Source organism: Zea mays, chromosome 2 (genome assembly GCF_902167145.1).
Source record: "Zea mays cultivar B73 chromosome 2, Zm-B73-REFERENCE-NAM-5.0, whole genome shotgun sequence".
Taxonomy (NCBI): Eukaryota; Viridiplantae; Streptophyta; class Magnoliopsida; order Poales; family Poaceae; genus Zea; species Zea mays.
In genome coordinates, this window is record NC_050097.1 from 214,696,269 (window position 1) to 214,707,172 (window position 10,904).

Below are 10,904 nucleotides of genomic sequence, written 5' to 3' on the forward strand. Positions count from 1 at the left end.
GGAAGCCTTTGTCTTCGCCGAAGACTCCAATTCCCTTTCAATATACCTATGACTTGGTTTGAAATAGACTTGAAAACACATTAGTCATAGCATATAGAAGAGATATGATCAAAGGTATTCAAATGAGCTATGTGTGCAAGCTTAGCAAAAGAAATTTCTAGAATCAAGAATATTGAGCTCATGCCTAAGTCTGGTAAAAGATTGTTCATCAAGTGGCTTGGTAAAGATATCGGCTAATTGATCTTTAGTATTAATGTAAGAAATCTCGATATCCCCCTTTTGTTGGTGATCCCTAAGAAAATGATACCGAATGGCTATGTGCTTAGTGCGGCTATGCTCGACGGGATTGTCGGCCATTTTGATTGCACTCTCATTATCACATAGCAAAGGGACTTTGGTTAATTTGTAACCGTAGTCCCGCAGGGTTTGCCTCATCCAAAGCAATTGCGCGCAACAATGTCCTGCGGCAATGTACTCGGCTTCGGCGGTGGAAAGAGCGACCGAATTTTGCTTCTTTGAAGCCCAAGACACCAAGGATCTTCCCAAGAACTGGCAAGTCCCTGATGTGCTCTTCCTATTAATTTTGCACCCCGCCCAATCGGCATCCGAATAACCAATCAAATCAAATGTGGATCCCTGAGGGTACCAGAGCCCAAACTTAGGTGTATAAGCCAAATATCTCAAAATTCGTTTTACGGCCGTAAGGTGTGATTCCTTAGGGTCGGATTGGAATCTTGCACACATGCAAACGGAAAGCATAATGTCCGGTCGAGATGCACATAAATAAAGCAATGAACCAATCATCGACCGGTATACCTTTTGATCCACGGACTTACCTCCCGTGTCGAGGTCGAGATGCCCATTTGTTCCCATGGGTGTCTTGATGGGCTTGGCATCCTTCATCCCAAACTTAGCAAGAATGTCTTGAGTGTACTTCGTTTGGCTAATGAAGGTGCCCTCTTGGAGTTGCTTGACTTGGAATCCTAGAAAATATTTCAACTCCCCCATCATCGACATCTCGAATTTCTGTGTCATGATCCTACTAAACTCTTCACATGTAGACTCGTTAGTAGACCCAAATATAATATCATCAACATAAATTTGGCATACAAACAAGTCATTTTCAAGAGTTTTAGTAAAGAGTGTAGGATCGGCCTTGCCGACTTTGAAGCCATTAGCAATAAGGAAATCTCTAAGGCATTCATACCATGCTCTTGGGGCTTGCTTGAGCCCATAAAGCGCCTTAGAGAGCCTATAGACATGATTAGGATACTCACTGTCTTCAAAGCCGGGAGGTTGCTCAACATAGACCTCTTCCTTGATTGGTCCATTGAGGAAGGCACTTTTCACGTCCATTTGATAGAGCTTAAAGCCATGGTAAGTAGCATAGGCCAATAATATGCGAATTGACTCAAGCCTAGCTACGGGTGCATAGGTTTCACCGAAATCCAAACCTTCGACTTGTGAATACCCTTTGGCTACGAGTCGAGCTTTGTTCCTTGTCACCACACCATGCTCATCTTGCTTGTTGCGGAAGACCCATTTGGTTCCTACAACATTTTGGTTAGGACGTGGAACTAAATGCCAGACCTCATTCCTCGTGAAATTGTTGAGCTCCTCTTGCATCGCCACCACCCAATCCGAATCTTGGAGAGCTTCCTCTACCCTGTGTGGCTCAATAGAGGAAACAAAAGAGTAATGTTCACAAAAATGAGCAACCCGAGATCGAGTAGTTACCCCCTTATGAATGTCGCCGAGGATGGTGTCGACGGGGTGATCTCGTTGGATTGCTTGGTGGACTCTTGGGTGTGGCGGTCTTGGTTCTTCCTCATCCTCCTTTTCTTGATCATTTGTATCTCCCCCTTGATCATTGCTATCATCTTGAGGTGGCTCGTCTTCTTGATTTTGCTCTTCATCATTTTGAGCCTCATCCTCATTTTGAGTTGGTGGAGATGCTTGCATGGAGGAGGATGGTTGATCTTGTGTACTTGGAGGCTCTTCGGATTCCTTAGGACACACATCCCCGATGGACATGTTCCTTAGCGCGATGCATGGAGCCTGTTCTTCACCTATCTCATCAAGATCAACTTGCTCTACTTGAGAGCCGTTAGTTTCATCAAACACAACGTCACAAGAGACTTCAACTAGTCCAGTGGACTTGTTAAAGACCCTATATGCCCTTGTGTTTGAGTCATAACCAAGTAAAAAGCCTTCTACAGTTTTAGGAGCAAATTTAGATTTTCTACCTCTTTTAATAAGAATGAAGCATTTGCTACCAAAAACTCTAAAATATGAAATGTTGGGCTTTTTACCGGTTAGGAGTTCATATGATGTCTTCTTGAGGATTCGGTGAAGATATAACCGGTTGATGGCGTAGCAGGCGGTGTTGACCGCTTCGGCCCAAAACCGGTCCGGTGTCTTGTACTCATCAAGCATGGTTCTTGCCATGTCCAATAGAGTTCGATTCTTCCTCTCCACTACACCATTTTGTTGTGGCGTGTAGGGAGAGGAGAACTCATGCTTGATGCCCTCCTCCTCAAGGAAGCCTTCAATTTGAGAGTTCTTGAACTCCGTCCCGTTGTCGCTTCTTATTTTCTTGATCCTTAAGCCGAACTCATTTTGAGCTCGTCTCAAGAATCCCTTTAAGGTCTCTTGGGTTTGAGATTTTTCCTGTAAAAAGAATACCCAAGTGAAGCGAGAATAATCATCCACAATAACAAGACAATACTTACTCCCGCCGATGCTTATGTAAGCAATCGGGCCGAATAGATCCATGTGGAGTAGCTCAAGCGGCCTGTCGGTCGTCATGATGTTCTTGTGTGGGTGATGGACTCCAACTTGCTTCCCCGCCTGGCATGCGCTACAAATCCTGTCTTTCTCAAAATGAACATTTGTTAATCCTAAAATGTGCTCTCCCTTTAGAAGCTTGTGAAGATTCTTCATCCCAACATGGGCTAGTCGGCGATGCCAGAGCCAACCCATGTTAGTCTTAGCAATTAAGCATGTGTTGAGTTCAGCTCTATTAAAATCCACTAAGTATAGCTGACCCTCTAACAGACCCTTAAATGCTATTGAATCATCACTTCTTCTAAAGACAGTGACACCTATATCAGTAAAAAGACAGTTGTAGCCCATTTGACATAATTGGGAAACAGAAAGCAAGTTGTAATCTAATGAATCAACAAGAAAAACATTGGAAATGGAATGGTCAGGTGAAATAGCAATTTTACCCAAACCTTTGACCAACCCTTGATTTCCATCCCCGAATGTGATAGCTCGTTGGGGATCTTTGTTTTTCTCATATGAGGAGAACATCCTTTTCTCCCCGGTCATGTGGTTTGTGCACCCGCTGTCGAGTATCCAACTTGAGCCCCCGGATGCATAAACCTACAAAACAAATTTAGTTCTTGACTTTAGGTACCCAAACTGTTTTGGGTCCTTTGGCATTAGATACAAGAACTTTGGGTACCCAAACACAAGTCTTGGAATCCTTGTGTTTGCCCCCAACAAATTTGGCAACTACTTTGCCGGATTTGCTAGTAAGCACATAAGATGCATCAAAAGTTTTAAATGAAATGGCATGATCATTTGATGCATTAGGAATTTTCTTCTTAGGCAACTTAGCATGGGTTGGTTGCCTAGAGCTAGATGTCTCACCCTTATACATATAAGCATGATTAGGGCCAGAGTGAGACTTCCTAGAATGAATCTTTCTAATTTTGCTCTCAGGATAGCCGGCAGGGTACAAAATGTAACCCTCGTTATCCTGAGGCATGGGAGCCTTGCCCTTAACAAAGTTAGATAAGTTCTTTGGAGGAGCATTAAGTTTGACATTGTCTCCCCTTTGGAAGCCAATGCCATCCTTAATGCCAGGGCGTCTCCCATTATAAAGCATGCTACGAGCAAATTTAAATTTCTCATTTTCTAGATTGTGCTCGGCAATTTTAGCATCTAATTTTGCTATATGATCATTTTGTTGTTTAATTAAAGCCATATGATCAAGAATAGCATTAACATCAATATCTCTACATCTAGTGCAAATAGAAACATGCTCAAGATTAGATGTAGAGGGTTTGCAAGATTTAAGTTCTACAACCTTAGCATGCAACATTTCATTCTTAGTTCTAAGGTCGGAAATAGTAGCATTGCAAACATTAAAATCTTTAGCCTTAGCAATTAAATTTTCATTCTCTAATCTAAGGCTAGCAAGAGATGCATTCAATTCATCAATCTTAGCAAGCAAGTCAATGTTATCATCTCTAAGATTGGGAATTGAAACATTACAAACATGTGAATCAACCTTAGCATTTAAAATAGCATTTTCATTTCTAAGGTTGTTAATCATCTCACGGCAAGTGCTTAGCTCACTAGACAATTTTTCACATTTTTCTACTTCTAGAGCATAAGCCTTTTTAACCTTAACATGTTTCTTGTTTTCTTTAATTAGACAATCCTCTTGGGAGTCCAAAAGGTCATCCTTTTCATGAATAGCACTAACTAATTCATTTAACTTTTCTTTTTGAGCTATGTTAAGGTTGGCAAAAAGGGAACGCAAATTATCCTCCTCATCACTAGCATTATCATCACTAGAAGATTCATATTTAGTGGAGGAGTTGGATTTAACCTTCTTCTTTTTGCCGTCCTTTGCCATGAGGCACTTGTGGCCGACGTTGGGGAAGAGGAGTCCCTTGGTGACGGCGATGTTGGCGGCGTCCTCGTCGTCGGAGGAGTCGCTTGAGCTTTCGTCGGAATCCCATTCCCGACAAACATGGGCATCGCCGCCCTTCTTCTTGTAGTACCTTTTCTTCTCCTTTCTTCTCCCCTTCTTGTCGTCGCCTCGGTCACTGTCACTAGATATAGGACATTTAGCAATAAAATGACCGGGCTTACCACACTTGTAGCAAACCTTCTTGGAGCGGGACTTGTAGTCCTTCCCCCTCCTTTGCTTGAGGATTTGGCGGAAGCTCTTGATGACGAGCGCCATTTCCTCATTGTCGAGCTTGGAGGCGTCTATTGGTTGTCTACTTGGTGTAGACTCCTCCTTCTTCTCCTCCGTTGCCTTGAATGCAACGGGTTGGGCTTCGGATGGGTCGCCAAGCTCGTTGATTTTCCTCGAGCCTTCTATCATGCACTCAAAACTTACAAAATGCCCGATAACTTCCTCGGGGGTCATTTTAGTATATCTAGGATTACCACGAATCAATTGAACTTGAGTGGGATTAAGAAAAATGAGAGATCTTAAAATAACATTTACCACTTCGTGGTCATCCCACTTCTTGCTCCCGAGGTTGCGCACTTGGTTCACCAAAGTCTTGAGCCGGTTGTACATGTGTTGTGGCTCCTCCCCTTTTTGAAGCCGGAACCGACCGAGCTCCCCCTCGATCGTTTCCCGCTTGGTGATCTTGGTGAGCTCATCTCCCTCGTGCGCAGTTTTGAGCACATCCGAAATCTCCTTTGCATTTTTCAACCCTTGCACTTTGTTGTATTCTTCCTTGCTTAGAGAGGCAAGGAGTATGGTTGTGGCTTGAGAGTTGAAGTGCTCGATTTGGGCCACCTCATCCTCATCATAGTTTTCATCCCCTACGGATGGTACCTGCGCACCAAACTCAACAACATCCCATATGCTTTTGTGGAGCGAGATTAGATGAAATCGCATTAAATCGCTCCACCTAGCGTAATCTTCACCATCAAAAGTTGGTGGTTTGCCTAGTGGGACGGAAAGTAAAGGTGTATGTTTGGAAATGCGAGGGTAGCGTAGAGGGATCTTACTATACTTCTTGCGCTCTTGGCGCTTAGAAGTGACGGAGGGCGCATCGGAGTCGGAGGTCGATGTTGATGAAGTGTCGGTCTCGTAGTAGACCACCTTCCTCATCCTCTTGTGCTTGTCGCCTTTCCGATGCGGCTTGTGGGAAGAAGATTTTTCCTTCTTCTCTTTGTGGTGAGAAGAAGATTTCTTCTCCTTCCCTTTGTTGGAGGAGCTCTTCTTCTTCTCCCTCCTTTTGGTGCGGGACTCTTCCGATGAAGTGCTCCCGTAGCTTGTAGTGGGCTTTTCGCCGGTCTCCATCTCCTTCTTGGCGTGATCTCCCGACATCACTTCGAGCGGTTAGGCTCTAATGAAGCACCGGGCTCTGATACCAATTGATAGTCGCCTAGAGGGGGGGTGAATAGGGCGAAACTGAAATTTATAAATATAAACACAACTACAAGCCGGGTTAGCGTTAGAAATATAAACGAGTCCGCGAGAGAGGGCGCAAAACAAATCCCAAGCGAATAAGCAAGTGAGACACGGAGATTTGTTTTACCGAGGTTCGGTTCTTGCAAACCTACTCCCCGTTGAGGAGGCCACAAAGGCCGGGTCTCTTTCAACCCTTCCCTCTCTCAAACGGTCCCACGGACCGAGTGAGCTTCTCTTCTCTAATCAAAGCCGGGAACAAAACTTCCCCGCAAGGGCCACCACACAATTGGTGCCTCTTGCCTTGATTACAATGGAGTTGTGATCTCAAGAACAAGTGAGAAAGAAAAGAAGCAATCCAAGCGCAAGAGCTCAAATGAACACGGCAAATCACTCTCTCTAGTCACTAGGGTTTTGTGTGGAATTGGAGAGGATTTGATCTCTTTGAATGTGTCTAGAATTGAATGCCTAGAGCTCTTGTAGTAGTTGAGAAGTGGAAAACTTGGATGCAATGAATGGTGGGGTGGTTGGGGTATTTATAGCCCCAACCACCAAAAGTGACCGTTGCTGGCAGCCTCTGTTCGATGGCGCACCGGACAGTCCGGTGCACACCGGACAGTCCGGTGCCTCTGCCACGTCACCATTGCCGTTGGATTCTGACCGTTGAAGCTTCTGACTTGTGGGCCTGCCGAGGTGTCCGGTGCACACCGGACATGCACTGTTTGATGTCCGGTGCACCGGTATGGGCAGCCCTGACGTCTGTGCGCGCTGCGCGCGCATTTAATGCTGCGCAGGGAGCCGTTGGCGCCGCAGAGAGCCGTTGCTCCGCTGGCACACCGGACAGTCCGGTGCACACCGGACAGTCCGGTGAATTATAGCGGAGCGGCTGTCGTGAAAACCCGAGGATGACGAGTTCCGGAGGCCGCGGTTCGTTGGCGCACCGGACATGTCCGGTGCACACCGGACAGTCCGGTGAATTATAGCGCGCCGGCCTCCGCGAATTCCCGAGGGCGAAGGGTTGAAGTCGAAGTCCTCTGGCGAAGGGTAGAAAACGAAGTCTACGGGCGCACCGGACACTGTCCGGTGCACACCGGACAGTCCGGTGCCTCCAGCCAGAGGTGCCCTCGGTTGCCTTATTGCTCCTTTGTTGAATCCAACACTTGGTCTTTTTATTGGCTAGATGTGAACCTTTTGCACCTGTATAACTTATACACTAGAGCAAACTAGTCAGTCCAATATTTGTGTTGGGCAATTCAACCACCAAAATTATTTAGGAACTAGGTGTAAGCCTAATTCCCTTTCACGATGTCCATCAGCTCGCTCGCCCTGGTGGGGGTTTTGCGACCCAGCTTGCTCACCAGGTCGCGGCAAGTGGTGCCAGCGAGGAACGCGCCGATGACATCCGAGTCGGTGATGTTGGGCAGCTCGGTGCGCTGCTTCGAGAATCGCCGGATGTAGTCCCGGAGCGACTCCCCCGGCTGTTGCCGGCAGCTTCGAAGGTCCCAGGAATTCCCGGGGCGCACGTATGTGCCCTGGAAATTGCCAGCGAAGGCTTGGACCAAGTCGTCCCAATTGGAGATCTGGCCCGGAGGCAGGTGCTCCAACCAGGCGCGAGCAGTGTCGGAGAGGAACAGGGGGAGGTTACGGATGATGAGGTTGTCGTCGTCCGTTCCACCCAGTTGGCAGGCAAGGCGGTAGTCCGCAAGCCACAGTTCCGGTCTCGTTTCCCCCGAGTACTTCGTGATAGTAGTCGGGGGTCGGAACCGGGTCGGGAATGGCGCCCGTCGGATGGCCCGACTGAAGGCCTGCGGACCGGGTGGTTCGGGCGAGGGACTCCGATCCTCCCCGCTGTCGTAGCGCCCCCCACGCCTGGGGTGGTAGCCTCGGCGCACCCTTTCGTCGAGGTGAGCCCGACGGTCGCGTCGATGGTGCTCGTTGCCGAGGTGGCCCGGGGCCGCAGGCGCGGTGTTGCGCGTGCGCTCGGTGTAGACCGAGGCTTCCCGCATGAATCGGGAAGTCGCGGCATGAGGTTCCGAGGGATATCCTTGCCTTCGGGATGCAGTGCTCTCGGCCCGCCGGGCCGCAGCGCCTTCCAGGAGATTCTTGAGTTCTCCCTGGATTCGCCGACCCTCGGTGGTTGACGGCTCCGGCATCGCGCGGATGAGCATTGCTGCGGTTGCCAGGTTCTGACCAACCCCGCTGGATGCGGGCGGCGGCCTGATCCTGACGTCGTTGGCGACGCGGTGCTGGAGACCTTAGGGCAGATGACGTATTTCTCCGGGCAGGGGTTGGCCCACCCATGCATGTCCGACGTCCCGACGGATCGGCTCAAGCGCTCCTGTTCCCTCGTTGAGCCTGGCCTGCGCCTCGCGGACTTGCTCGAGTTGTGGGTCGTAACCCCCCGCCGGAGCGGGGACCACAGCTAGCTCCCGTGGGTTGTCGGCGCGAGGCACCGGCCTAGGGAGATCACCGTCCTCCGGCATGCCAAGATGGTTGCCTTCGGAGGGATCCCCTAGCTCGATGTGGAAACATTCGCGGCTTGGGCCGCAGCTCTCGTCGCCAAGGCTGCGGCTTCCATCGGAACAGTCGGATAGGCAGTAGTCACATGCGGTCATGAAGTCCCGCACGGCACTGGGGTTGCCAAGTCCGGAGAAATCCCAACCTATGCTGGGATCGTCATCTTCCCCGGACCCAGAGGGCCCGTAGGTCGAGACGTCCGTCAGTCGGTCCCAAGGCGACCGCATACGGAACCTCAGTGGGGTTGCACTCGCCTCAATGAGAGCGCCCGCCAAAACGAGGTCATTTGGCGGGTTGAGGCCGAGTCGAAATGACGCAAGATGGGAGTTAGTCGGTACCTTTTGGTCGACGAGGAGCGACGTAGTCACATCGGGGACTGGTTGCACCGTCATCTCTGGTTCGAGGGCGACGTCCTGCAGGCTTTCCGCGAGCGCGCCGGCGTCGTCTTCTTGCTCGGGGTCAGCGTGCCGCGGGGGGACGGCGCTTGCCTCCGTCTTGAACGCGAGGTCGACGTCCGGCGTGCCTTCCGTCGGGGCGTCGGGGGCGTCGATTCGCTCGACGGCCGACGAAGCGTGGCCTCCCGCCTGGCCTTGACGGCCCCGCCTCCTCCTCCGTTGGCGGGGGAGAGAACGGAGCGAGCCCGAATGTTGCTCTTCCACCACGCGGGGAAGACGTCGTCGATTCCGCCGCCGGCGGGCGGGTTGTCGGCCGCCATTGTCGTAGTCGCGCGGCGGTGGAAGAAGTATCATGTCGTAGCTGCCGTCGAAGGACATGAACTCAAGAGTCCCGAAACGAAGCACCGTCCCGGGCCGGAGAGGTTGCTGGAGACTGCCCATCTGGAGCTTGACGGGGAGCTGTTCGTCAGCACGCAGCAGGCCCCTACCTGGCGCGCCAACTGTCGGCGTTTCGAGACAGGGGGGTCCCTAAGCCGACGAGTGAGTGTGCTGCGTGCCCCAGCCCAGATGGGTCGAGCGCGTGGGCGAGTGCGAAGGGGGGAGAGGCGAGGTGGCCGGAGTCGAGCGTGAGAGAGGTGGAAGTCCTGCGGCCTTCGTGTTCGTCCCGCGCCCAGGTCAGGTGCGCTTGCAGTAGGGGGGTTACAAGCGTCCACGCGGGTGAGGGAAGCGAGCGGCCCCAAGAGAGCGCCTGTCCCGTCCTCGGTCCCGCGCGGCCAACCTCCTCTGAGAAGGCCCTGGTCCTCCCTTTTATAGTCGTAAGGAGAGGATCCAGGTGTACAATGGGGGGTGTAGCAGAGTGCTACGTGTCTAGCGGAGGGAGAGCTAGCGCCCTAGGTACATGCCAATGTGGCAGCCGGAGAGATCTGGGCACCCTGCTGGCATGATGTCGTGGCTGTCGGAGGTGCGGCGGAGCCTGGCGGAGGGACAGCTGTTGGAGCGGTCGAGTCCCTGCTGACGTCGTCCTGCTTCCGTAAGAGAGCTGGGGGCCGCCGTCGTCATAGAGCTTGTGGAGCGCCATCATTGCCCCTTCGGCGGAGCTGGCCGGATGAGACGCCGGTCTTGTTCTCCGTGACCCGAGTCGATTCGGGGTAGAATGATGATGGCGCTTCCTGTGGACGTGGCGGTCTGTTGTGACAGCCCTCCCAAGTTATCAGGCCCACATGCACCAATCCTTGCCTTAATGACCTCAGATGGCTGTGCACGTGTACCGGGTAACTTAACAAGGCTATCGAGTTCGCCAACTGGAACTCATCATCCCAAGGATCTCCCACATAACAGGTATATTACAGTAATCACATTTGATACACACACATTGGAGATAGAGCGGAAGACTTTTACAAAGTACACTTTACATTCCAGAACTCAAGTTTTACATGGTAGAAAGAGATGTATTTATTACAAGTCCTGATAGTACTCGATGTGCATAACTTATTACAATAATTGGAAGGGTGAAGCCTTTCCATAAGAGATAAAAACATTCTAAGCTTCAAGGCCTCCACATGAAGTAACTAACCAAAAGATAAGGGAATAGAACTTCTCCTGCAAAAACAACAGGGGATAAAACCCTGAGTACGCAATTACTCAGCAAGACTTACCCGACTAAAGAAAAGACTCTCAAGGGTATGCTAGCTGATTGGGAGTCAAGGTAAAGTTTATCAATGATCAAAGACTCCTTTTTTGCAGGAAAAGCTTGCTACCAGTTGATCCTTAAGCCAAATTTTATTTCACTAGTTAGGTTATTACCTGAATCTATATTTGCC